Genomic DNA, 26971 nt, shown 5'->3' on the forward strand with positions numbered 1-26971 from the left:
TAAATAAAAAAAAAATAATAAATAAAAAATTATTTAAATATATTTTGTAAAAGAAATCTTTCTATCCATTTTTAATTTTGTGAAGAACTCTGAAGAAGTGTTCCTTGTTCGAATTGGTACAGTAATAAAATAAAAAATTAATTATGTATTGTAAAAGAATTAATAATAATAATGTTAATTTACTTCCCTTTATACAATATAAAACAATTTTGTAATATAATAGTTCAATATAATAGAATTATAAATTAATTCTAAGTTAAATATTTTGTACAAACAAATGGTTGTTATCAAATAAACAAAGAAGCAACTCCCTGATAAACCAGAGTTTGTTCTCAGGGATTACACTTTTTTACACTATTAAAATATTTGTTTTACAGTACCATCAGGTTGATAATATAAAACAAACTATAGAGTACAGAATTAGTTATATGATGAATTTAATTAAAGAAGATTGCACCTAAAATTTCTGATCCAGTGTGCTTATGAAATGTTATAAAAATGGATTAAGTCATGTTGAATGAGTTGATTTTTTTTTATTATTTAAAGAAACAAAGTCGCATCCACCCAAAGATTATTAGCGACATTCCTGTAACATTTGTAATAATATTAAATTTAACATTTGCAACAATCAATCATTGTAACAGTTAATTACAATTTGTGAACAATTAAACATTTGTAACAATTAATTAAGTTAAATTTTGTGTAAGATATTTATAGATTTTAGGTAACCTAATAAATTGTTCGGAACTAGAATTTTGTTGAGGAGTGCTTTCAGGTTATTTGGCAAATTGTAAGACTGTCTTTGATTTACATATTTAGGACAGCCTATCAAGAAGTACTTTATACTGTCTACTGTATTCCATGTTTCGCATTTTGAAGGTTCACTACTTGAGAAGAGATAGGCATGAGTATACCGACAGTGTCCAAGTCGTATACGTGTGATAATAGTTTGGCATCTTCTACTTCTGGCTGTGGACTTCCATGAAAAAATATCACTTTTGATGGTTCGGAGTTTCGAACTAGAGTCATTCCGCTCCCGATTCCACGCACTTAACACCTTAATTTTAAAATAAACTTTTAGATCGCCTGCAATACTCCGACACTCTGTCTCTGATGTGTCACTGGTGATAGCGTTACGCGTGAGTTGATTTTTCTCATGTAGGTTTTATAGATCTCGGATAAATAGTTAAATATTCTGGGAATAAAGTATGTGAAATTGTGTTTTTCAATTGAATTATAAACACTAGTAATTTGGATATAGTCATGAACTTTTCTTCTAGTGCTGTAAGTATGATCTATTGATTTTAATAAATATATATTTTTGTATGCAAGCAAAATTACGTTTAATAGAAATAACTGTCTAAAATTAAAAATACCTGCTAGCTGATAAAGAAATTCTGATGAATATAAGCGAGATTTTTTTAGCATTATTTTCAACAAACTCCCTTGTAGTATTTCGAGTTTATTCAAATGAGAAGCATATGTTTCACCCCATGCTATAATGGTATATCTAAGACGAGACTCTATCAAAAAATAGTATACCATCTTTAAGTAAGTAAATTAAGGATATTGCTGAGATGTATAAATCTGTATAGTAATATTCTTAGAATTTTACATACCATATCAATATGTATATCCCACTTCAGGTGACAATCAATATAAACGCCTAAATATTTTATATATTTTTTCCTATTTATTTTAATGTACACGTTATTATAGCTTAGATATAATTCCAAGAAGTCGTGTAAATTATTTTTTTTTTATTTATTTTCCTTCAACCACTTAAGGTTATTAGCATAAAAAAATACAAAAAGTGATAAAGACATACATAGGCATATACAAAATATCAATTACATAATAATATATACAATATATATTTTAATTATTGATGTATTTACTAAGACTGCTGCAAAACTTCGAACTCGTAACAACATCCTGCAAAAGCTCTGCGGCACTACATGGGGCTCCTCAGCAACCACACTTAGATCGACAGCATTAGGACTGGTATACCCCGTAGCGGAATACTGTGCACCAGTATGGATAAACAGTCCACATACTCACCGTGTTGATGTCCAACTCAACCAATCCATGCGAACTATATCGGGCACAATCAAAGCCACGTCCACTTACTGGTTACCAGCTTTAAGTCATATAGCTCCACCACCCATTCGCCGGGAACATGTCAGAGAATTTACAAAAATCAATACTGATCCTGAGCTCCGCTCCCATGTCGGAACTTCCGCCAGAGACATAAATAGGCTCCGTTCAAGACACCCGCCTCTAAAAACAGGAAAAAGGCTAGTAGATCAAAACTTTAATGTAACTGAACGGTGGAGAGAACAATGGGAGAATAACGCTGCACCAGCTAACTGGAACATGCCATGTATTACAAGCAAACCTGAGGGCTTCAACCAACCGAGACGAATTTGGACCACACTCAATAGAATAAGGACGAACTGTGACAGATGTTCCTACTCAGTTTTTAGATGGGGAAAAATACAATCACCAAATTGCGACTGCGGCGCCGAAAGGCAAACAGTAAAACACATGGTAGAGGAATGCCCGATAAGATCCTATAACGGCAACCCTTCGGATTTCCTGGTTGCTACAAAAGAGTCAATCGAATATATTTATAATCTAGATGTTTGTTTGTAGAATAATATTTTTGTATTTATGTTGTTTGTAATTTATATAATTTATATATATATATATATATATATATATATATATATATATATATATATATATATATATATATATATATATGTATATATATGAACCTGTGATGTAGCCATACGCTAAATAAATAATTATTGATGTATTTTCTTAAATTTTATTAAAAAAGTTTCATAGATTTCAAGAATTCTATCAAGTCAGTTACGTATTTAGATTCTCCTAGAAGTTCTTTTAATGTTTTTGGAATGTGGTGATATAGTCTTTCAACAGAGTATATTGGATAGTCAATCAAAATGTGCTTCACTGCCACTTTACATTCACAAATAAAACACACTGGTTCCCCTTCTCTCTTCAACAAGTATTCATGTGTTTAGAAGTGTGTCCTAATCTGAGACGTGTTATTAGGACTTGAGGTTGTCGCTTTGAAGGCCAGAAATTCCATGGAAGGACGGAAGATTTTATTTCTATTAATTTAGTCGTGCTTCTATTCCATTGGTTTTGCCAAACATCGTGCAATTTTGATTTTAAGTAAGGTTTTAAATCCAAATGCACCGTTAGATTTTCCACTGATGCGGCTGTATTGGTTACTGCGGACCTAGCTAGACTATCTGCCTTTTCGTTATCATCTATTTCAACATGTGACGGTACCAAGAGGATCGCTACTGTCAAATTGTTTTGGTATATACGGTATAAAATTAACTTAATCTGCTTTAATGTTAGATAAGAGGGATAAATCTGAGAAATTGATGTCAGACAACTAAGTGAATCAGATATCATCTATAAGAGATTTGGGAAGTTTTTTTTTCTAGAATAAAGGTTGAAAAATAGTTCTGCTGTAAAAATACTTGTCTTAGAAGACAATTTATAGATGGAATGTTCATGTGATATCCCAAAGCATGCTCCTACTCCATTTATAGTCTTAGATGTGTCCGTGTATATAAAATGATAATATTTGTACTGTGTGAGAACATGGAGAAAGTAAGTTTAAAAAAAATTGGGTGTCATGTTATTTTTGTTATATGCTGTAAGTTTAAGGTTACAAAGCGGAGAGAGAACAACCCACAGAAAACATAAGATTATTTCACAGGTAGGATAAATGGTAGGTAGTTCAATATTAAAATCCGATAACTATCTATTAGCTCGTTCATAGAAAGGTACAGAAGCCCTATTTCTTTTTTGATAGACCTCCTGGAACCTGTTAGCAACAGCATGATTAAGAGCTGGATTTTTTGGGTTCGATTTTATATTTGAGATATACAATAGAGTTAAGTATTTTCTTCTTAGGTTTAAGGGTGGCTCTCCAGCTTCACAGAGTAGACTGTCCACAGGACTGGTGCAATATGCTCCTAGAGCAAGTCTAACGGCTGAACTCTGAAGAGTATCCAAAGTTTTGAGCAATGCTTGGTTTGCGTTATTATACACAAGACATCCGTAGTCCAGTTTTGATCTAATTAAAGCTCTATATAAATTTATTAGAGTTGAAAAGTCTGCTCTCCAATTTTTATGTGATACAGATTTCATAATGTTTAGTCCAGCTTGGCACGATAGTCTTAGCAAGTGTATATGACTTATCCAACTTAATTTTGAGTCCAGTTGCATCCCTAGAAATTTTATTTCTTTTGTATATTTTATAGGAGAATGGTATAAAAATAGATTTGGGAGTTTTTGTGGACTCGATTTTCGTGAAAAATGTATAGCTTTTGTTTTGTGGTGGAAAACTGGAGCCTAATATTGTTAGACCACGATTCTATTGACTTAAGAACTGCAGTGATACGATTATGAGCAGATAATATGTTTTTATTTCTTGCTAGAATTACCAGAACATTAGCATACAAAAAAGTTTAATTGTGCCACACAACATTGTTAATAGCAATTAAAAATAGCGCTACGCTGAGATTTGAGCCCTGTGGAATTCCATTTTTCTGTAATTTAGATTCAGACAAATGGTTATTGATTGGAACTTGGAAATATCGTTGCCGTAGAAAGTTTGAAATAAAAGCAAACATGTTACCGTCAATCTTCTAATTGTGGAGTTTAGTTAAAATATCATAGCGCCATACTGCATCAGAAGCCTTTTTTACATCAATAAATATGGCTAAACATTCTTGATTGCATATAAATGCTTTGTGAATTTCTGATTCTAATGATATTAACTTATCTAATGTTGATCTATTTAGTAAGATGTTTATGTTCAATATACCACATGAGTCGATTGGCAATGATCTTTTCTATCAACTTACACATTGCATTCGTGAGAGAGATTGGTCTATAGAATTCTGCTTCAAATTAAGGTTTAGCTGGTTTGTGTATTGGAACTATGATTGACGAGTGCCATATGTGTATGGAATACCTTATTAATCCATATAAAATGAAAAAGTTGCAATTTTTTCCAGATATACTTCTAATCATGTTCCAGATTTGTCCAATTGAAGTAGATCTATTGATTTCTGAAACAAACTTTTGCCATGACTCTTGCTTGCTTTTTTAATAATAAATCTACATTTATCTCTTATTCTTTTAAATTCCATATGATTTTCAGTAGTTTAATATCGTTTATATCTATTAAATGCCAATTTAGATTGTCTTATTGCCTTTTGCACTCATCGTTACACCACGGTACAGATGAATGTTTTGGATGAAAAGCTGTTTTTCCAATGGATTTATTTGCTGCATCAATGATGACTTTATTTAAAAAGGATGTTTTCTCGTTAATATCTTGTTCTGAGTCTAACATTTCTCTAAGATCTATAGCTGCTGAAGATCAATGTTGAGAACGCTGTCCAATTGGCTTTATTTAAGGACCATTTGGTGATGTGTGTATTGTGCTTATGGTACAACAGATTGTTAACTAAGATGGGAAAGTGATCACGTCCATATAGATCAGGTAAAGCGTCCCACGATAAACTAGGTTGCAAGTTTGGTTCACAAATTGACAAATCAATTGCTGAAAACTCTCTTGTTGCTGCATTATATCGAGTATTCCTGCCGTCATTAAGTAGATTTAAATTGAGATTATTTAGGATAGTTTCTATTTTTCTTTCCATTTTTGTCAATTTTTTGAGCCCCGTAATGAATGATTTGCATTAAAATCTCCCAGTATAATTCTAGGTGTAGGAATCTGACATAAAAGATTAGAAATGTCTGGTATACTTGGATCAGAATTAGGACCGATGTAAAGACTGCAGATGTTATTTTTTAGTGGACCTACTAAGCACACCGCTACAGCTTCTAGATTTGTTATTAGATAAATACTGCAATATTCATAGGAATTCTCGATAAAAATTGAAAATCCACTACTGGCATATTCTTGATTTTGCCTTATTTTAGATACGCTTGTATAATTTCTCAAATTATGAATTTTGTTATTTTTAAAATTTTCTTGTAGACAATTTTTAGAAGGAGAATTTTGAGCAATTATTAATTGTAACATTTCTAAACGGGTATAATAACCGTTCAAATTCCACTATAGAATAGACTTGAATGTGAGCCTATATAGAAGGTTCTATGGAGAAGTCGCTATCGAGCTGAGGTTTTAGTTATCGAGTAATTGAATTAATTATTTTAGTACTTCGCGATTTCATTTTTTTAATATAATTTGGAGATAGATTTCTTTTAACAAATTAATTAAGCCTAATGTGTCTTCTGTATAAGTTTTAGATAGACTCAATTTATCTGGAGATCCTAAAGCATTTTCAAAACAATCAGTTAGTTGTTCAAAATTTAATATCGGTGTTATAAGTTTAGTAGTAATAAAATCTTTTACGGGTTCCATACTGTTAGTAATATTCTCAGAATTTTCACTAGTTTTGGATTTTTTAAGTTTTTATATTGGTTTTGTAAAATTTTCTTTAGGTTCTTGTAAAGGTGGGGTTAAAATTTCATCTAGGTTGCGCTTAGCTGTGTTTACTTCTTCACTAGGTGTATTAGTTATTTTAAGTGTATCAGTGGTATCTATTATTATGCTATTGATAGGGCATGCAAGTGTTGAGGAAGAGTTTGGGATTGATGTATGAGGTTGTAAAACGTTAGGTGTTAATGATAACTGGGTAGTTTTTATATTTGTATCTGTGCATGTAGTTTGAGAACTTGGGAATGATGTTGAGGGTGATATTTGGGATGCAGTTAATATTGGTATAGTTAATAAAGAAGGTATAGTCGATGATTGTAAGTAAAAGAAATTTGCTGGAGATGCTGATGTGATCGGGACGTCATGTGGAAGATTATTAACTACTGTATAATGATAATGATACAAAATGGTCAGATTGTTTACAATAGTAAAACATCTGTTTTTATAAAGTGAGGGATGAATTAATGTATCTTTCAAAGGAGAGATACGTGTATGTCTTCGAAAGCTCAGTATATGTCTATATTCTGGGTTTGTTGTATCTATTCGTAAAAAATTAATTGAAGTTAATAAATTGAGGCCTAACTTTTTAAGTTCAGATTCTATGAAAGTGTGAGGAATACTAGGGCAAAACTTAGAGATCAGTAATCTTTCATTTGGTGTAATTAAACGTCGAGCATAAATTATTTGTTGATTGATAGTTATTCTGCCGTTGTCAGCATTCATGACAGTTTCTACTAATTCTTCACTAGCTAGGTAAATACAAATACGGTGATTTGAAATTCGTGATGAAAAAATAATATATCTTGGTCGTATAATTTTTCCCAGTGCAAGTAGATATTCCTCAAGTTTGGCGTTTTCCAGAGCATTATATAAAATAGCTTGTTTCTTGGATGGGAATTTTGGAGTTGAATTGATTATTGCTGCAGAATATGAAGAAGTTTTATATGATGTCTATAACGTATGGGGCCTCGACGCCCCTGGACTATTAACATCATCCATTTTCGTTGTTTAATGACATCAGGTAATGTAAATAATATGAACTTGTTTTGAAGTAAGTATCTAATTAGATTTAAATTACTTACAGATTTTCTCCAATAAGTTGGAGATTTTTTACTAATTTAACTAATTTTTATTTATAATAACACAACACTTTAAGTTATAAGTGGATATAAATAAAAGCGCAAAAACTAGGTGCGATTAGACTGGTAATTAAATACGTCCAACCTCACTAAAGATTCGAATCGTTCTCACCTGAATAATTTTTGTATGTTGAAAATGGTATTAAATAAGTTTTATCAGTATTAACTATCAGTTATTTCCTATTTAGTCATTCTAGAACCTTTATGTATAACAGTATCGTCAGCAAAACAAATAATCTTTTCATGTATTTTCATTGCTGCTAGATCATTTATATATATTGAAAACAGTAAAGGACGTAAACCAGTACCTTAAGGCAAACCATACTCAATGATATTTTCAGCACTTACTTTGTTATTAATTTTAAGAATTTGCTATCCATTTTTTAAATAATTTTGAAATAGTAAGTACAGTATGCCTCTTATTCCAAGATCATCCAAGGCACATAACAACTGCTGATTACTAACAGTGTCAAATGCCTAAGCTAGATCCAAAAATATCGCTAAAGTAGAAAAGCCATTATCCAGCATTTTATATAAATAATCAGTAGCGGACGTTATAGCATCTGAAGTGGAATATCTCTTCTTAAAACTAAATTGATTTGGATATAGCATGTTAAAGTTTGTAAGATATTGATTTACGCGTTCGGCTAAGGCCTTTTCAAAGATTTTTGCAAGACTGGTAATAGGACGATAACTTTGCATACCTACATTTTGTATCATTTTCTTTAACTAAATGTATAATTACAGCTTTTTTAAGTTGTTCAGGACCGTACCATATTCAAATATTTTATTTATTAAATAAGTTATCGGATCAACAACATAATTAGAAATTATCTTTAACAGATCAGCGGAAATGTTTTCTATGCCAGGAGATTTTTTTTGTTTTAGGGAATAAATAAAGATAATGTATGAAGTAGAAGTTCATTTTTTCATTTGTTCCCATTTCTGGGAATACGAACTATATATAAATATATTTAATATATTTCATTACATATTTTCATTACAGTTCGGACCTTCACAAGTACTTCTGATGAGGGTTGATGTAACTCGAAACACGTGTAGAACAATTGTGGAATTCAAATTAAAATGAAATGCAATCTATCATTTTAACGTCTTTTCTCTATGTTATTTCTATTATCGTTCAATAGCCTTTAGTAAGAGGCTTTGAATAATTTGCGGTCCACCTAATTCGCTATCGAACAGACGTCTCTTGACTTCGTGTTGATTCATACATATATATATATATATATATATATATATATATATATATATATCATCATCATCATCATGTGCAGCTTTATCAACCGTTTCCAATTACGGTGCAGCCTCCCTTATTTCAATGATTCATAAGGGGTCGCGAGGCATACCTTACCACGCTGCCTCAGGTCGGGTTGGTATATATATATATATATATATATATATATATATATATATATATATATATATATATAAATATATATATATACTGTTTTTATTCTTATCGAATGCAGTCAAATTATTTTGTGCTACAGTAAAATGCTTTGAGCTTAGTCAAGCTTTTTTATTTCATTTTTGAATATAATTTAAAAGTGAAAGTTATCATTTAGACAAAACTTATATAAACAAAAAAAAACTTTCTGCTCGTGGTTACTAATTGATACATTAACTTCGATAAACATGAAGAATTTAAATAACATAAAAATTAAGCAAGTCAAACTACACTATTAATAATTATAATTTTGACGAAATAATTATCTTATATTAATTTGACATCACTTAAAGTCGTTTGACTGATAAAATAATTCTAAAAAAACATCTATAGCAAAATGATAAAAAGACATAAAAGTCTCTAGGTAAAATTGGTACAACAATGAATTAAAAATCAAATACGGACAGATCGTGAAAAAAAACTATTTTTTTTTTGTTACATTTAAATTTTATGATTAATTAATTAAAAAAAATTATTGTAAATGGTCATTATATTTTCAATGTCAGATCTCTTAATACAAATTGATATTTTTATCCAAACCATTTATATAAATTATCTTTTACGTTAATTATTTTCACTTTCCAAAACTTTTTCTTCTTGAAAAATAAAAACATGATAACTTCTACTCTTCTCGTTGTTGAATGATATCTACCTGCAGCGTTATATTATTATTAGTGCTAAAAATTAATTTATATAATAAACCCCTGAAATAACAATTACCAATCCAGGTTATACCTGGGTATAGACACAAAGGTTAAGTGCGAAGTATATTATTAGGATCTAGGTGAACTAATAAATCTAAGAAAAGTAAGCAATGTATACCTTTTTTTCGTAAGTAAATTGGATATTTTAATTCTAGCTATTAAAAATAGATAAAGTATCCTCAATTTTTTCGGATGATAAAGCCAAGATTAAATCGTTAACGAACCTCTTTATAAAAGGAATTGGAAAGTCAATTTTCTTTCTTATATCACTAAACAGGTCGTCTAAGACAAAATTACTAACTATCGGGGAAATCTTTGAACACATCTGTGTACCGTGGATTTGTTTATATGTAGAGTCTTGGAATATTAAAATATTTAAATTAAATGTGAATTCCAAAACACTTTTAAACGTTTGTAAGTCAAGTTTACAAATCTTTGATATTAAATTTCAATGCATCTCAACACTTAACAGTACCATATTATGTCATGGTAAATAAGTAAACAACGAAATTATGTCAAAACTATTGATTTTGTACCCATTAGGGAAATTAAGATTATTAATGGAATTACTAAAGCGAAAAGAATCTTGTATACAAAACTGATTGGAAAAATTATATTGTTTGATTAAGATTTCTGTAAAAAATTTAGAAAGGTTACTGTTAGGAGAATTTATGTGGTCTAATTGATAAAATGAGTTTATGTATCTTTGGCAGAGCATAAAATCTAGGAACCACGAAGTTATTATTGTCAAAGTGGAAGCACTGTCGGTTGTGGTTAAAACTTGGATGGGTGACCGCTTGGGAACACCGTGTGTTGTTGCTATGTTAAACCTTCGAAACGACTGGTCCAATTTTAATGAAATTTTACAGGTGTCTTCTGTATGTCTGAGAATAGGTTTTTATAAATTTTTAATAAGTGGTAAGAGTGATTCAATCCAAACATTTTTTTTTTTTCATCTTTTAAACAAATTTTTTTATTTTTATATTTTTATGATGTAGCATTAAAAATATATATATATAGCACTTAATTTTCACCCCTCTATTACTAATACCTTTTTATAAGTTTCACAGACTTAGTTGCTATACTTTTCCTAAATGGTTAAACTGATTTTTATGAAATTTTACATGTGTATTCTATAGGTTTAAAAATACGTTGTTTTCTATTTTTCATAACTAAGGGGTAAAGGTGGTTCAATCCAAACTTTTTTTATTTTGCAAATAAAAATTTTTATTGTTATTTTTTCATGATGTAGCATTAAAAAATACATACAAACCTTAATTTTTACCCCTGTATTACTAACCCCCTAGTTCTTAGTAGCCATATTAGTGTCAAAATGTTAGTTGCGATACTTCGCCGAAATGGCTGTACCAATTTCTACGAACTTTTACATTTATGTTTGTTAGGCCTGATGATATGTCGTCCCACGAGGTGTAAGAGTGGTTCACCCCAACCATTTCTTTTTATTTTTTGGAAAAAATTGTTTATTTTTATTTTTTTATGATATGGCATTAAACGATACACGCAACCTCCTAATTTTCACCCTTCTATCTCTATTGTTTAATAGCCATATTAGTGTCACAGAGTTAGTTGCAATAATTCTCCTAAACGGTGTGACTGATTTTTATAAAATTTCATGGTATATTATATAGGTCTGATAATTGGTCGTAATATACCTATTTTTCATATTCCTAAGTGATAAGCGTGGTCAACCCCAAACATTTGTTTTATTTTTTAAACAAAATTTTTTATTTTTATTGTTTATAATGTGGCATTAAAAAATACATACCTCTCTTAATTTTTACCCTAATATTACTAACCCCTATTTTTAATTGATCTATTAATATAAAAGAGTTCGTTACCATACTTCTTCAAAACGGCTTGTCCGTCTTTTATGACATTTTTTATGTATATTCGATTGGTGTGATAATCGTTCGTAATTCGTTTTTCTTACCCGTAAAGGGTAAGAGTGGCTCACCGCAAACATTTTTTTTATTTTGTTTACAAAAATTTTTATTTTCACTATTTTATGATGTGGCATTAATCAATACAATTGCTCTTAATTTCCACCCTTCTATTACTTACACCTATTTTTAAATATCCATATTCGTGTCACAGAGTTAGTTGCCATACTTCTTCGAAACCGCTTCACCGATTTTGATAAAATTTTATATTTATGTAACAATAAAACACTGAAAACTTTGTTTTCAAAACCTCCACAAAATTTATTTTAAATTCTTATCACTACAGCTGTTTCGGCTAATTGCCTTTCTCAAGTGATCTGTTTTTGGCTGTAGAATCTGTAGAATTAAAATTCTACACATTCAAAATAAAGGCCTTGAGCTATCTTTGTTAGAATCTATGGAAATCAATAAATTAAAAAACACAGATATAATTCTGAATGACCAGCTTGAGACAAAGAGTTCTTCCCTCCTCAACATATTTCATTAGACACTATAAAGTGTAAACCCATGCCAAAAACAGATCACTTGAGAAAGGCAATTAGCCGAAACAGCTGTAGTGATAAGAATTTAAAATAAATTTTGTGGAAGTTTTGAAAACAAAGTTTTCAGTGTTTTATTGTTACATAAAATGAATTTCCATCAAGTAACGGTCGAATCCATCAATTATTTTATATTTATATTCGGTAGGTATGAGAATCGGTTGTGATCTATTTTTCATACCCCTAAGGGTGGTCCATGCCAAACATTTTTGTTTATTTTTTGGACAAAATTTTTTATTTTAATTTTTTTATGATGTTATATTGCATTAAACAATACGTAAAACCCTTACTTTTCACCCTTCTATCTGCAACTCTTATTTGGAATAGCGAAATTAGTGTAACAGAGTTATTAGTGTCACATAGTTAGTTGCTACACTGCTTCGAAACAGCCTGACAGATTTTTATGAAATTTTATATGTATATTCAGTTGAGTATACTATTCTGAATTTTCTTCTATGAAAGTTGTTTTCATTCAAAACAGTTGACACAGTTATAAATCTGAATGACGTACTCAACTATCCCACAGAGTTTTTGAATTTATCTGAATTTCTTGGACTCCTATCTTCTTCTTCTTCTTCTTCTGGTTCCTATCCGTTTCGGATGTTGGAAATCATATTGGCAATCATGACCTTGCTCGCTGCGGCTCGAAACAGCTCCGTTGAGGTTTTCTTAAACCATGTTCTTAAATTCCGCAGCCATGAGATTCTCCTTCTACCGGGTCCTCGGTTACCTTTGACTTTACCTTGCAATATAGACTGCAGCAGGGAGTAACGGTGCGGATTTCTTATAACGTGTCCCAGATATTGCAATTTTATGCGTTTGATTGTAAACACAATCTCTGGTTCCTTCTTCATTTTTTCTAGAACTTCCTTGTTCGTGATCCTTGCTGTCCATGATATTCTCAGCATTCTTCTATAAAGCCAGATCTCAAATGCTTCAAGTTTTTTAATAGTGGTGTCTGTAAGCGTCCATGCCTCCGCCCCGTACAACAACACAGAGAAAACATAGCATCTCAAATGTCTCATTTTTGTATCTAGGGATATGTTGTGACTTTTGAAGATGGCGCTCATTTTGTTAAAGACCGTTCTTGCCTTTCCTATGCGGCACTTTATTTCCTGTACATTGCTCCACTGGTCGTTTATAATAGTTCCCAGGTAGCAATACTGTTTTACTCGCTCTATCTGCGTCCCATTAATGTAAAGTTGAGCCCCATTTATATTCTCCTTGCTGATAATCATTTGTTTCGTTTTGTGGGTATTAATGTTTAGTCCGTACTGTTGACTGTACTCCTTTATTCTGTCCATTAGCCTCTGTGAAGTCCCTCTAAACTATCTGCTATCACCATGGTGTCGTCGGCATATCTAACATTGTTTACTCTCACCATTTAGAAGGATGCCTTCGTCTATTCCGTAAAGAGGACTCCTATCTAACAATTTACAATTAAGAGTATATTAAGTTGTCATTATGCTGCGTAACAATAATCAACCTCGACAGTGCAATGGAATTAGACGGACTGTGAGTCGGACTGTGAAAAGGCTAATAAATAATGTCATTGCGACAACGATCATCAAATAAAAAGATGATGTCTTAATTTCGTGTATACTAACGATTTCAACAAACTTACTATTTAATTTTAAACGTTTACAATTTCCTGTGCTTTTGATTTCTGCAATGACAATAAACAAATCACAAAGTAAACCGTTGGAAGATTCAAGAATTAATTAGAATTTTCATGTTTCACATATGGGCAAGTATTAGCGTGTCGGAAAACCGTCATCGTTGTATATTTATTTAACTCAAGAAAATAAAAATATTTTTATCAGAAAGAAATTTATTAAATTAATTTAAATTTTTTCATGCATAATATGTTTGAGTGTTCTTTTTGCTTTTATTTTCTATTGTTCAGCTAGTAACATATAAATATCATTATATAGTAAATTTTATTATTATATATATATAAACTAAATATTATGTTTAAAAATAATAATTATTTATATGAAATTTATTTTAAAACGAGAATAATCGGATGACATTTATATTTTATTAAATGTTGAAAATCGTTACGAATCGAATCTGTTAGTGACAGATACTCTTTTAATTTTTTACGTCTCATTTAATGTCTATATATTATTATTAGTTATTTTTCATGCTATTTTTAATTTAAAGTTGCTTAGAGTAAATGTATGACGACTAGAAACGAATTGATCGAGAGTAGTAAATCGATGTCAAAAACCTCTATTTTATAACGCTACCCGTAACGACGCTATATCGTGACGCTTGTCGGAGCATTTTACGGTAGAGAATAAAAGTAATACAATGCCAGTATAGAATCTTCGCTTTAAAAATATTCTTTTTTATGTTATATATAAACAGTATATAACATAACTATAGTCATTGTATAAACAGACAAAAATAGGCTATAAGAAGTTGTTCGTGAATGGGAACGAATGGATATGGAACAACAACTAAAAGATCTACCTAAGAAAAATTGACAAAAAAGTAGTAGAAGAAAAATAACCAGGGAGATATGATACCGAAACGGCAAGTCAAAGGAATACGACCATGAAAAACGGAAAAATAAACACAAAAGAAAGGCAACAATCCAAGGATATAATAAAAATTTGGACTTGGAATGCGAGAGGTACTTATGAGCAGGGAGTTTTAGGAAATTAAGACCGAATTATGCAAAAATATACAATAGATATCCTTGCTCTGCAAGAAACGAAACAACTGGGAAATGAAATAATAAAAATAGGAAAGACTACACTGTTCAAGAGTGGGGGAACCAAGAGATATTTTGGAGTGGGATTCATGGGGTCGGAGAAAGTAAACAAAGCAGTTGTAAATTTTCAACCAATATCAGAATATGTTACTTGAGAGTAAGAGGAACGTATAGGAAGATAAGTATCATTAATGTACATGCGCCAACTGAAGATAAAGACTTCAAAGAAACAAAAACAGAGTTCTACGAAAAGCTAAGCACCCTAATAGGGAATATACAGAAATAAGATATAAAGATAATCATTGGTGATATGAATGCGAAAGTTGGAAAAGAGGAAATATATAGAAGAATAACAGGAAGACGAAGTTTACATAAGGAATCAAATGAAAACGGAACAAAGTTTGCTACAGAGAACGAAATAAAGATATCTAGCACAAGGTTTGATCACAAGGACATTCATAAGGTAACATAGACTTCTCCCGATGGAAAACTAAAAAATCAGATAGATCATGTCCTAATTGAAAGCAAACATAAGAAGGCAATAATCGATTGCAGGAGTTACAGAGGGGCAGATACTAACAGTGACCATACACTGATAATAGCAAAACTAAAACAAGAACTACCAATAATACCAAAACCTGTTAGAAATAGAATAAATTACCAAGTAGAGCGCCTATATTAGAGATATAGATGAAGAATGACAGACCATACAGACAGTCATGTCGGAAGCCATGTCGGAAAAGTGCATGGAAAGAGAGCATATAAAAAGACGGCAAGACTGGTTCGATGCAGAATATAGGAATGTTTTGGCAAGAAGAAACGGGGCAAAATTACAAAGATATAAAGAAAATACCCAAAATGTGATCGAAAACTATGTGGCAAGTAGAAGGAAAGTGAAAAGAATTTGCACAAACAAGAAAATATAATAGCTAGAAAAGCAATTGAAAAACATAGAAGAAGCCTACAGAAACAAAGAGGTAAAGAATTTCTACCAAGAAGTTAAGAAATCCAGAGAAACTACAAAGAATAATTCACAGTATTGCAAAAACAAAGAAGGTTTACTTCTAGGTGAAACAACAGAAAAATTTAACAGATGGGTGGAATATTTCAAAGATCTTCCAAATACAGACCAACAAGAGAAACTTGAGGGAAATGAGAATTGGCAAAAAGATAAAAAAGGGACGTGCGAGGAACCAACTCTGAATAAGGTCAAAGAAACAGTAAGAGACCTAAAAAATAACAAAAGTGCAGGAGAAAGTGATATCCCAGCTGAGATTTTTAAGGAAGGTGGCGAAAAGAAAGAAATGTCGAAACAATGGAATAGGGCTCTTTTGTCATATCTATAAAAAAAAGACAAAACGGAGTGCGAAAACTATAGAGGTATATCACTATTAAAAGTAGTCTATAAAATGCTTGCAAAAATTATTAGGAAAATATTAATAACATATGATAACAAAGTGATTGGAGAACACCAGGGAGGTTTTAGATCAGAAAGAATAACTACTGATTAAATAAGTGTGTTAAAATTAATAGAAAATAATAGCTACAAACAAAACTTAGGATTACATATGCTATTTATTGACTCTAAATAAGAATATGGCTTCCTAAATCGAACGATGCTATATAAGGCCATGAGAATATTATAAATACTAGAAAAAGTTATAAGGCTAGTAAGAATGACGCTTAGGAACACGATGAATAGGGTAACAATGGAAGAAAGCTTTTCGAGATAGTTCACAGTGAATAGAGGTTTAAAGCAAAGGGATCCGCTATCAACGAATTTATTTAACCTAATATTAGAACAAATCGTAAGAAGATCAAATATAAGCACAAACAGGACTATTTTCAATAGCAGAGAACAGTGCATAGCGTACGCGGATGATGTGGTAGTTAATACTGGTAGGAACAAAAAACATTAAGAAAGAGTTTTTCAGAAATTTGAAGAAGAAGCGAAAAGATACGGATTATTAATAAATTAAACAAAAACGCAATATATGGAAATGAGAGGAGACTTAACAAATAATAACAAATATATCAAAATTAAAGGAGCAGAGACTGTTTATAGCTTTAAAAAAGTGTCAGAATTTGAATACTTAAAAAAAGATAGACAAAAAATTAATGAAGGGAAGAAGAGCGATAGAGTAACTAAATTCATTACTGAAAGCAAAAAATGTGCCAAGAATACCTAAACTACGGGTCTACGAGACAGTAATCAGACCCACAGTGGTGTATGCCAGTGAAACGTGGATTATAAACCAGCAGGAAGAAAAGAAAGTAAAGATCTGAGAAAGAAAGGTGCTCAGAAAAATCTTCAGAGGAATAAAGACGGCAGAGAATATTTGGAGAAGACGAACGAATAAAGAAATAATGAGGATATATGGAAAACCAGCAATTGCGGCAAAAATACGAGCCCAAAGAACTAGATGGCTTGGTCACATTATACGAATGCCAGAGAATCGAAATGTTAAAACAATACTGAAGAAGGGAGAAATGGGGAAAAATGAAGAGGACGTCCAAATAAGAAGTGGTTAGAAGCAGTAAAGCAATACTTGTCAGAAATAGGCGTGAGAAATTGGAAAGAAAAAGCATTATGTTATTGTGTTGTAAAAGAATATTTCTGTGGCTGGAAGGCAAAAGGGGATAAGTCGATTTTTTGCAAAATAGTGTTATGTATACCATTCGACAGCATTTTTGATTGTGCACAATCTTGGTAAAGAGAGTTAAGTGAAAGTTTACTAATTAAAATATTATTATTGATCAAAAAGGGGTAACTTGGCTACAATTTAATCGTTACGACTGTTTTAAGGATAGAACTCAAGATATCTTCTGGAGAGCAAAATAGTAATTACTAGTAAAATGGTATATGTGCACATATTTTCTAACATTATGAAAATAACTGAGAAGCAAAACGATTTAAGTCATGTTAACTTGAGAATTATTCGAAATGTGTGCTAGTAAAAGGCATTAAATCAAGATATTCCCTTTTGCCGGAATGTGATAGAAGAAATATATATGAAAGTATTGCTAGGATATACAAAGTTATCCCTTTTTGCAAGAATGCGGTGTCCACGCAAATCATATTCGTATCAGTTTCTTGTTAGTAATTGTCTAGATTGTGAAGAGAGCACACGCAAATTTTATCAAGGAACGTTCACTACGATGGCAACTCGAAATAACAATTATTATTCCTCCACGTGTGGTATAATTGTTGATTATTGATCACTACATTCCATATTTTTTTTTGGTAAAAGAAAATGTACAGCAAGATTTTGACTCAGACGACAGCGTAAAAGACCCGGCCTATGATCACATTCAAGAAGACCACCATAGTGATTCTGACACAGAACAGGAGAAAAATGGTTCAGATGAACCAAATTTTAAAAACAATGCAGAACATGGCCAACCAATGCACAAAATATTGAAACGAAAAGTAGGAAAAAGAAAAAATAGACAGGCTTTACTAAATACGGGTAAAGTATATGAAACAAACAAAGGAAACGCAATAAAGCTAGACAGTCATGGTCATTGCGAGATTGTAGAAGAAAGTGCAAAGAAAAAATATTTGATGAACATAGATTATCTCTGTTTCAAAATTACTGGGAAATGGGCAACTACGATAGAAGGGTAAGTTGTATTGCCTCATTAATTCAAATTTCTGACAAGAAAATTACTACTAATAGAGGTGATACTGATAAACCTTCAAAAAATAAGGAAAAGTGTTTTACATATTTTATAGAAATTCAAGGAGGAAGAATCCAATGCTGCAAGGTATGTTTTTGTGCTACTTTTGACGAAAGTAATAAATTTATAGAAACTGTTACAAAAAAGAAAATGTCATCCAACTGTGGTATTCCTATGGCTGATGGCAGAGGCAGGCATGAACCAAAAAACAAAATTTCCGAATCTAGAATGGAACTCGTCTATAGCCACATATCTAGTATCTAGTAGCAGAATTAACAAAAGCTAAGATGTATCAATTGTATACTTAGGACATAACATCTGAACCGGTTTCTTATTAAGTTTACTCTCAATCAATAAACAATCGATAAATTAGGCTTAAAGTTTAAAAAACCAAGCAATGATACCTGTAACAATTGTGATATTTTTCACAATCATATTAATATCAGTAAGACAGCTGATGCAAGGAAAAAGTATGAGAATTTATTAGCAGATCATCATATAGAAGCTGAAACTGCTTACGAGTCAAAGAGATTAGACAGATTAAAATGTATAAACAGCAAAAGTCAAAAAATATTTGTATTTGACTTACAGCAGGTTTTTCCTACTCCTTACTTACAAACTTATACCGTGTTTTACAAACGACAATTAAATACGTATAACTTAACAATTAATGATTGTTCTGCAAAGGTCTCCACTCATTATATGGCATGAAGGTATCGCGGGACGAGGTGCCAACGAAATTGCTTCTTGTTTATTTAAGAGTTTTGCTAATTTACCTTATGAAATAGAGCAAGTCATTTTATACAGTGATACTTGTAACGGACAAAATAAAAACTCAATTGTGGCAGCAATGTTTAGGCTTTTATTAAATCAAAATAATAACTTAAAGGTAATTGATTATAAATTTTTAGTGCCTGGCCATACTCACATGGAGTGTGACGTAGATCACGCAACAATAGAAAGATTTAAGAAGGGCATTTTTTTTAATCCTTTAATCATTTCCTATCCATGTACCTAGATATTGGTATAACTTAGTAAGATCTGCAGGAACAAAATGTACTACTACCGCTAAATAAAAACAAAAAACAGAGGAAACAAACCAAACAGAAAACAATAAGTTTACGGTAGTTGAAATGACCCCAATTCTTTTTTTTTATTTTAAAAATTTATTTAAAGGAATGTTAATAAAGAGAAAGAAGAGAGACAATAAGACTGAAATTTGCTGGAGAAATACAAAATGGCTAAGATACACCAAGGAATTTGGTATTATAAATTTTAAAACATCGCTTCAGGAATGAGAGCCATTTCAAGAAATAAATTTTAGAAGACAAAAAAAAAAGATACACCCATCGATATCAAGAACATTACTTTGGATAATTTGTATGATAAGCCAAGAGAAATAAGTGAAAAAAAAGTAAGCGATCTTTCAGACCTTATTGAGTTAGTTGATGAGAGTGCAAAAGAATTTTATCGTGGACTTGCCCAAATCCCACGAAATTCACAAGATCTGGATAATACTGCTGATACAGATCCAGATATAGATAATTATTTTAGTGATGGCGATTTTTAATAAAATATTCTAAAACAAATATTTGTGGAATTTATTATTTTAAAGAAACAGCTTCCGAAAAGTATTTGTGTTCATCAAAATTTTTTTTTCTTCCTGCGAAAGCTATTCTGTTCGTATTATATAGAATATGTGTTTTTATTTTGTGTTTAGAATGCGTCTCTAATTCTCTTTCTAAGTATCACCTCTAAGAAACCTCCATGTTTAATAATCTTTTTGAAAAAATTTACGTTTTATTTATTGTTCTGTCAATGGTATATCCAGAACAAAATATTTTCTTTGCTTTATTGTGGTTGCCCGTTGTAAGTAGAAATAACTGCAGTTAACACTACAGTACACATATAATGTTAGCCAAGTTACTACCGAGCATAAGGGTATAAATCTACATAACCCCCTTTACCAAGATGATTTTATGTTCATTTCAACTATAACTTGACTTATCTCCTTATGCTTTCTTGAAATAATTAAAAATAATAAATATCCTAAAATATTTTTTTTTAATTTATCAAAATATTGGACACATAGATATTAATTTAAGAAAAAACACTTAAATATATCTAACAGAATGTAAGTCGGATCTAGAAATATACAAACGTTACTAATATTACGTCTATAAGGTAACAAAAAGACCATATGACTTAAAACTGTCTGTACTGAAAAACTTCCAAATGAGAGTTATCCCCTTTTGCCTTCTAGCCACAGATTTTATTTTTGTACTTTTTTAAAATAAATGATTTTATTTAACTATCTCAAGTTTGCAATTATTTAGAACTTTATATTAAGGATAATTATATATCTTTTGAATGTAATTTATATGTTTCTCTGCTTGCGGCATAAACTGCTGTCGCGCGCCCACACTTGTGATTTTTAAAAGCGCTCCCGACCCAGGCCTTAACCCAAAAAAAAAACATTTAAATTGTTCTGTTTTATTGCCCCTAGTAAACTTCCAATGTTTAAACAATACAAGATATTTATATAAAAAAGTATTAAAACGCAAAATAGGGATGACAAATAAGACTTGGGGGTGGTATATGGATTGAATAAAAATATTTATTGTCAGTTACTAATCTATGCTTTAATTATTCTAATGAAAAGTAAATATTTTATTTAATAATATATTGGTTAAGTATATCGTAACCTATCTCAATCTTTAATTTTCATTTTTGAAAACTTAATGTTTTTGAAATATCATATTATTCTACCAATTAAGGATTTATAGATCGTATTAAATAAACAGTAATTTTGGATATCATTTTTGGTACATTACTGTTTTAAAATCCGCCACTGGTGACATGTTATGGTTAACATTTTAGCACTCTAGAACTTTTGGGGGAAAACTTCAAACTGCTTAAGAAATTTTAAATTTGCGGGACTTAAAAAGATAGATAGTTTACACTTTGTGGTATTTGTTTCAAAACAGGGAAAGGCAAAGGCCCTTTGTTGTATGGACTTTGGTTTGTTGTTCTAATTCGTTTTAAATTAGTCTAGAAATAACGAGGGAATGGATACGGCGCCCTTCAACAACTATTTATTAGAAAATTTAGTGAAAGCATTCGGAAAATGTTTCACTTCCATTTAAGCAATTCCTTAGACTTGTAGAAACGTATTTCTAGTTAGTATTTAAACTGAAAGTGACAGAAAACGTTTTTAGACTGGTATAATAAAATAATATAATATAATACGTAGACAAAAGTAAATCTTACTTTTTAGATTTTTTGAATAATTTCTATGTGATAATGATTATTTTTAATCTATTAATTGACTTTGCATCCATCCTTTGAAGATAGATTTGCAGTAAATTATAACAAAATGACACTTGTCAGATAAAATTCTCTAATAAGAGGATATTAACAATTCAACCTAAGATTATGAATGGAATATCACTACAATCTTCGAAAAAGGTTAAATATCTATCAGTTATATATAACTATATATTTATCTACATACTATATATTTTCAGAAATTACTATTGTAGATTATTTATAAAAAAAATAATATCATACCCTTGAAAGATATTTTTGTTTTAATAGAGATACTGATTTTTATTAATATTAAAAAATTAAAAACTAGAAAATTTATTTCAAATTAAAATGTATTTAACAATTTTAATATCGCGTATTTCCACCACGGGCATCGATGCAATCCTAGATCCGAGCTGTAATACTGCTCGATCAGTAATTTACTGTGTCAGATTCTTCTATTTTTCTCTACAGCTAATTGTAATTTCTTAATGGGTTCTAGGAGGATTCCTTCGGGCTTGAACAGCTTTGTAGAACACATTACATGCATGTTCAATGAGATTTATGTCTGGAGATATCGCAGGCCACTCCAAATGAAGAATAATGTCTGCCTCGAGATATGTAGTCATTAACCGCTTGAGTAAAACTACATTTGCAATTTGGATCGTCAACCTTCGAAAGGAGATCGCGCCATGAGAAGAAGAACTACTTGAGTCCTATGTGGGAGCGCTTTACCATCTATAAATTCAAAAATTTCACCCATAGCTCTGACCCTAATCTCACCAGAGGTTTTAAAATACGTATGATGTACCTTTCTCTTGTTAAAGTCCCGTCAATAACCATTAATTCCGTGCGTCTACCTGTCATAACACCTATCCAAAACAGAACACTGCCCCTTGCGAAAAGAAGTATGAGACTGACATTTGCTAGTTTTATAGCTCTTTTTGGCTCTCGCTAAATACAAATCGCCACCTATCACTATTTAAACTGATTCTGGTTTTGTCTAAAAAAAATCACACAATTTCAAAATTGTTGAGGAAACTGTATGTGTTCTTCAACCCACTGGAGGTGGTGCAAAACATCTAGGTTGTAGCTAAGGAATTCTTATTGATCGACAACTCCTCAAACCTGACTCTAAAATTCTTTTTCTTGTTGTAGCCAGCGATACTCTGACTCCTGTAGTATAACTGAGGTCTCTTTAGAGGGCTGGTACAGACATAGAAAAATATTTCCGAATGGAAAGTCTGATATAGCTATTTTGTTGCCAATTGGTAACTAGGCGTATACCAGAGCGAGTTCTACAAATGTTTACAGCTTGACAAAACCAGATCAATTAAATGGGTATTTAAATAAAATAAAAAACCAAAAAGGTGTATCTTTATCTATAAAAAAGGCCCAAAAACTATTTGAAAAGGATTCACAATTTCTAAAATAAAAGATTTTCCATTAAACCAATTGTTTTTTTTCTAAGATAATTTAAAATGTATAAGTCTTACACTTACTTTTACCTTGGTCAAAATAAATTTTATAGGATATTATTATGCTAATATTTCAGTAATTTGCATTTATAATTTTTTTTATACTACTGTTTATTTACAATCTACATCACTACAGAGTATTAACTAAATAGGTAAAAGAAATAATAAATTAGACTTACTCACAATCAACTTATTAACTATCCAGACGACCGGTTTCGCTTTCTACAATATGCAAAGAATCTTCAGGTCTCGATACAAAGTTAAATAAATGATGCCGGTACTCTATTAATTGATGGTTGAAAGAACATGGTTCAAACTATCCTGTATTGTTGATTGAAAAACTTAAGTCTGCTATTGTAATTGTTTGACAGTAAACGGGGAAGTTCTTGAGGAGACAGATTTTATCCAATGAAGTATTTTATTATTAAAGTATTTTATTATATTTATATTTAAATTATAAAAAATATAAGAATTTTATTATTAAAATCTAATAGATAACATAAAAACTCATTGTCTCCAAGTAAGAGATGTAGTGCATTCAAGTCCTTCTCCCTTTTTTAAATTTAATGTTTGTTTCGTCCCCCTTTTAAGTGTTTTCTGTGTGTTTTCCGTGTGTCTTAAATTGTCCTTAATTTTTAACTTTAAATACTTGACTTTGCAATCATTTGCCATATATTTCAATCGAACTTTATCAAAGAAATTTGATAATTACAAGTTAAAAGAATTGCACACCCACACAATTTGTACATCTAATCTCATTCATTGTCTTACAACTGTCACCTTCATAAAATAAAATCTCAATAAATAACACACATTTCATAAATATATCTCTAGAATAAATATAAATAACTTTCAAATAACTCAATGGTATGGAACATTACTTTCATCTAACAAACAATTACATTACACCTATCTCTACTTCATTGGATAAAATCTGCCTCCTCAAGAACTTCCCCGTTTACTGTCAAACAATTACAATAGCAGACTTAAGTTCTCCAATCAACAATACAGGATAGTTTGAACCATGTTCTTTCAACCATCAATTAATAGAGTACCGGCATCATTTATTTAACCTTGTATCGAGACCTGAAGATGCTTTGCATATTGTAGAAAGCGAAACCGGTCGTCTGGATAGTTAAATTTAATTGATTGTGAGTAAGTCTAATTTATTATTTCTTTTACCTTTTGAAATGGACTCACGCAAGCAACACATTCATGATTTTATTAAGTAAATGTATTGCAGGTTTTGGGCGTGAAGGAGAGATATCCAATGATGTCTCACCTTATTCTATTTTGGTTTAATTTTAAATTAGGTCTTGGCGCCAGGTTCTATCTAGTCTTCTTGTGGCTGGACCATTGTTGAATAATTCTCTTACTAGCTCATTTTTATGGTGAATGGTACGTTCACTTAGTGACTCCGTAGCTCGATGGATTTTTTCTCTGATGAAAGGAATCTTTAAATCGTAGTGAAGTGTTTGATTACTTACGTACCATGGTGCATCCACTATCGATCTTAGCATTTTAGACTGGAATCTTTGGATAATATTCAGCGACGTTGGCTTTGCACAGCCCTATAGGTGTAGTCCGCAGAACCAGATAGGTTTGAGTATGGCTTTGTATAGAAGAATTTTATTTTGGATGTTAAGTTTTGATTTACGTCCAAGGAGCCAATACATTTGCCGGAATTTTAAGTCGAGCTGTCTTCTTTTGGTCTGGATATGTTTCTTCCAAGTGAGACGTCAAGATGGAGGCCAAGGTAACTAGCGTCTGTTACTGTTGGTATTCTTACATTTTCCATTTTTACAGGTGAGCATATGTTGTGACGGTTGGTTAATGTTATTTGACTTGATTTTGTTTTATTTACTTTTGTTCTCCATTACGTATACCAATCACTGAGTATGTTCAGATGATGTTGCAGGTTTTGTGGGGCTTGTATGGGATCTTCATTTACAGCTAGTATTGCTACGTTGTCAGCAAAGCAAGCGATTGTAGTATTATTAGTCTCTGGTATATCGGCTGTGTAGAATGAGAAAAGGAGCGGCCCTAGAACACTACCCTGTGGGACTCCTGAGTTGATAGGACAGACGTTGGATTGTTGGTCTTTGAATTTTACAAAGAAATATCTATTTAATATGTAGGATTTAAGTAGGAGAAAATAGTTATTGGATAGTGCTATTTATACTTTGTAAAGCAGACCTCTGTGCCAGAGTTTTGTCAAACGATTGTGAGGTGTCTAGAAATACAGCGTTGAAGTATTTCTTTTTGTCAAAACTTTTTAATATTTTATTTATCACTCGATGGATTTGTTGGATAGTGGAGTGATTTTCCCGAAAACCAAACTGATGTTTTGAAAGTAATGTTAGGAATTCATGATTTGCGTATATCCTTTGTAGCAGCAATCTTTCTAAAATTTTACTTACGGTTGGAAGTAGGTCGATGAGTCGATAAGATGTTACTTCATTGGGCTCTTTCCCTGGCTTGAGGATCATAATGATTTCAGCAAATTTCCATATTTTTGGAAAGTATGATAAGCTTAGCATGCGGTTAAATATAACTGTTATCTAAGTAATGGTCTTGCGAGGAAGTTGTTTTAGTACTTGTGCCGAGACTAAATCATAATCTGGGGCCTTTCGTGAGTTGAGTTTGTTTATATCTTTCGGGAGTAAAAAAATTTAATTGGAAGGGACAGTTGACATGCTGCACCAATTAGTTCTTCCACTTTTTCATCAGGATTTGCTGGCTCTGTTTGAAATACGTTTGTAAGATGTTCAGAAAAGACTCAGCTTTTTCTTTGCTGGAACAGGCCGATTCGCCATTTGGTTTACGGATGGGAGGGATAGTTGTGTATGGTTTCTTAAACTTCTTAGTCGCCTTCCATAACGTCTGGTCATTTGCTGTAAGGTTTGTAAGGTAATGTTGCTATGAGATTACTTGTATATAACTGTTCTATCGTATGTAATGCACTGAGAGTGTCGGTAATTATGACAGAATTTGAAATTATTTGGGAAAGTATATAAATGAGGGCTTGCAGAATTGAGTATAGTTCTCCAGAGTAAATACTGCAACTGAAAGATAATTTAAACTGTAATACAATGTTCGGAGTTATAACTGCTGATTACACACCATCAATAGTTTTGGATGAATCTGTATAGATATGACAATGATATGGGAAAGAAGCAAATATGTTTTAAAATGATTGAATAATTGTTGCATGGGGTGTCTCAAGCTTATTGTATTTAGAAAGAGTCAGATCACATATTACAGGAGAAAAGGTCTAGGACGGAGGTGTGACTGTATTTGTCTGAATTAAAAATTTGGGAATTGAATATTATAAAAAAAGAGATATCTTCTGATTCACTCGTAAAAGGGAGGGTTCGTCCTTTTTTATTTATATAAGTTTCCTTGAAACGTTCAGTGATAGTATGATGGAAAGTGGTATGCGATTTTATC

General features: G+C 31.3%; 1 protein-coding gene across 1 annotated transcript in view; it reads left to right on the forward strand.

The window, feature by feature from the left end:
* The first annotated feature begins 1176 nt into the window (after positions 1-1176).
* The window catches only part of LOC140452340 (lachesin-like), a 985903-nt gene continuing 960108 nt past the window's right edge, over positions 1177-26971 (forward strand). The window contains exon 1 of the mRNA XM_072546526.1: positions 1177-1284. The gene's annotated coding sequence lies outside the window, so the exon portion shown is untranslated. The remainder of the gene's footprint in view (positions 1285-26971) is intronic.

This window comes from Diabrotica undecimpunctata, chromosome 10, assembly GCF_040954645.1.
Source record: "Diabrotica undecimpunctata isolate CICGRU chromosome 10, icDiaUnde3, whole genome shotgun sequence".
NCBI lineage: Eukaryota > Metazoa > Arthropoda > Insecta > Coleoptera > Chrysomelidae > Diabrotica > Diabrotica undecimpunctata.